This window comes from Anastrepha obliqua, chromosome 1 (assembly GCF_027943255.1).
Source record: "Anastrepha obliqua isolate idAnaObli1 chromosome 1, idAnaObli1_1.0, whole genome shotgun sequence".
NCBI lineage: Eukaryota > Metazoa > Arthropoda > Insecta > Diptera > Tephritidae > Anastrepha > Anastrepha obliqua.
In genome coordinates this window covers 158655767-158659087 of record NC_072892.1, presented here as the reverse complement: position 1 = coordinate 158659087, position 3321 = coordinate 158655767, and positions in this window count along the sequence as shown.

Below are 3321 nucleotides of genomic sequence, written 5' to 3'. Positions count from 1 at the left end.
CTTTTTTGATGGACCTGATAGCTCTTTGTCTTCTGTGTCAAAATCACCACTTTTAAATCGTGCAAACCACTGCTGACATACTCTAACCTCTGGAGCATATTCAGGATAAGCTTCTGAGAGTAAACGATGTGCTTCTGTTGCACTTTTCTTTAAATTGAAGACCAAAAGCAAACCTCTCCGCAAATGCTGTTTTTTTGGAGCGTAATTTGACATTTTGACTGTAATAAAAAAAAATTGTGTATTAACTAATATTCACAGTGACATATCAAATTTACTTGATTTTTTTGAGCGCTTTAACATAGAATATCTGTCACTGTCAAAATATTGACTACATAAATAGATATGAGGTTAGTAACAAATACGAAATTAATTAGTTATACACCGGATATTTTTTCGAAGTCAAAAAAAGAGTCAAAAAAAAGTTTTTCATCTTTGTTAATTTTTTTTTATTCATTCATCCTGAAGAAAAACCTCTTTGCCTTTTGATATCAGACAGCTGTGAATCCTGGAATACATGTCGCCAGCGACATACTTTTTGGAAGACCATTTTTTGAAGGCTGACAACTTTTTGAACGAACCTCGCATAGCAAACAAAATTTTTTTATTTTTTAATAATTGATTAGAAAATAAAATACTGAACAAAAAAATAAAAAATTTTTTTTCGTCTCAGTTTTACACGCATTGCAACGTTGAGGAGCGGAGACTTGTTTTCAATCTTCGAAAACAAAAAACTCTTACAAATTTATCGCTGAGCACTTGGAGGTCCAATAATTTTGTTGTGTGTGCCCTTAAGTCCAAAAAATTTACAGAACCAAAAAAAATTTTTTTAGTTTTTTAACAATGATCAAAAATTAAATACTGGAAATAAAAAAAATAAATATTATTTTTATGTTTCCGTTTTACACGCTTTTCAAGAACCACCCAAAACAACCCCATTTCAAATGAGTCGAGAACCTTAATAAGTTAGAATGCAAGAGTCAACCGCAAAGTACCTATTTTAGTGACCAGTCCTATTTACTTTTTTTCTAACTACAGCTTTCCAAATTTTATGCGTCACATCATTCCTGTTAGTTAATTTGTTCCACATTACTTTTGTGTTTTATTTTCTTTTTATTCGACTTAAGTTTAATTTCGTTTAATTTTATTCAAATTGTGTTTTTTACAACATTTTTATCAGTTCAGTATTTTAATGTCACATAAAAATGTTTCCTTCGATACGTAAAAAGTCTCAAGCGCGTCGAACACCTCATTAATGCGGCCACTTATATTGTTAATAAAAAAGTTATTAAAAATTAACCCTCTCAGCACGAGATTCACATACAAACACACATATAAATTCTATATCGAGCAGTCAATGGCTGTGTTGCGGTTTTCCCTTACTTTTCCAAGCAATTAAAAGCCAATGAAAATTGCTGCAAAGCAGCACACACAAATACACACACACACATGAGCACTAGTTTGAAGACACACAAGCCAACACAGCAGCTAAGAGCCAACAAGCCGGCCATACAGCCAATGCCTTCGCAATTACACGTTCATACAGGCGCTCTGAATACGCGCCGGCGAGCGCCCGGGGACCTCTGCAGCGCACAGCACAGTAATTAGTTTTCCCGATAACGCGCTGATAACTGTCGCGCGGCGGCGCACTCATGCTTTTAAGCCTCCAACTCCCCGCGCTTCCAGTCGCGCTGTGTAAAACAACAATTTGAAAAGGCTTGTTTTAACTTGTACTTTGTACTTTTTTGTTGTAAAATAAAATGAAATTAAGAAAAACAACTATGGACTGGTGCACGTTTTTGAATTCCTGGAACTGTGCCGCATAAGAAGGTAAAGGGGTAATTTGAAACGAACCCAGTGAGTAATTTTAATCAATACAAGTAGTGGAATACATTTCAAGCATCCAACCACTGAGACTTTTCTACCTCTTTTACTAAAATTCTAGTCCAAAAACTGTAATTAAAACTTGGGAGTCTTGTCCACAACATTTCGAATATTAACTGGATTCAGTTATGGTAAGTAGGTAGGTAGGTGACATAAATGAAGAATGACTCTGGCCCTCTCAAAGGCAAATATCTACAGCCAACCAGAGCTGGTGATGTAATGAAGAAAAATTGTGGGATTTAGGTTGGAGGAAGGCGAGAGGAGATCCCCTAGTGACCTTATTCGTCTAACTGCCAAACCTGGACATTTACAGAGAAGGTGCTCAACAGTATACTTCTCTGAACAGTCTGCACACATTTTCTCGAATAGGGGTTTAATTGCAAATGTATCTTTTCCTCGTGTGAGCCTGTCGTTCAATGTCCAGTAAACACAACTATGAGTTAGGAAATTGAATGGTGTGGAGGCCCCAAGACTTTCTGAGCCCTCCGCATATTGTGCTGGCGCCAGAGGGTCCTCGAAATAGCACACGAAGGAATGGAGTTCAACTTTTTCTGCGCTTTCCTGAGAAATAAGTTGTGGAACTCTCCTTTAATAACAGTTAGGAAGATCCTGATGATCCGGTAGGAGGACTCTGATACCAATTCAGTCGACCCCTTCCCGGCAAACACATCAGCTTGTGGCCTATTGCCTCTTCATGAAGATCTGCGCTGTTGTTCAGTGCGACGTAGTTTGGAGATTACTATATTTGCCAAATTACATACAGCGGACCAATGTTCTTCGGACTCTATCATAATATCGACTAGGTTATCAGCCGTAATTGGCTTCCCCACCCTAGTGCTTAGTTCCTCCCTTTCTAACGCAAATCGCCGACAGACAAACAAAACATGTTCTGCGCCTTCTGCAGTTGGTGCACAATGAGAACAATACGGGTCGTCTTCGTGCTTAAACCGATATAAGTAGGATTTAAAGCACCCATGTCCTGTCAGTATTTGGGTCAGATAGTAATCTAACTGTCCATGTCCACGGTTAGCCCATTTGGAAATTATGGGAATGAAAAGCTACTTCCAGCGTCCGTTGGAGGACGAGCTCCATTTTTCCTGCCATGAACGCAGGCTACGCCTGTTCTTGAATTTGTACTCCTTTTTAATAAAATATATAAATAATAAAATATATATCATTATCATCAATTTCTTTGGTCCCGAATGGAGCATAGAGTATCCACTAAACATTTCCCTCGCGTACGATTCTTCGCAAGGACTTTAATTTCCTTAAATGATTTTCCAGTTGCTCTTGTTTCATTTTCAAACGTTCTCTCTCATCTGCAGCTAGACCAACCTTGCCGCCTGCTAGCTCATGGATTTCATTTTAGCTCCGTCTGCGGACTTCACTTGGGTCCTTTCGTAAGACATGCCCAACTGCGGATCAGCGGTTACCCCACAG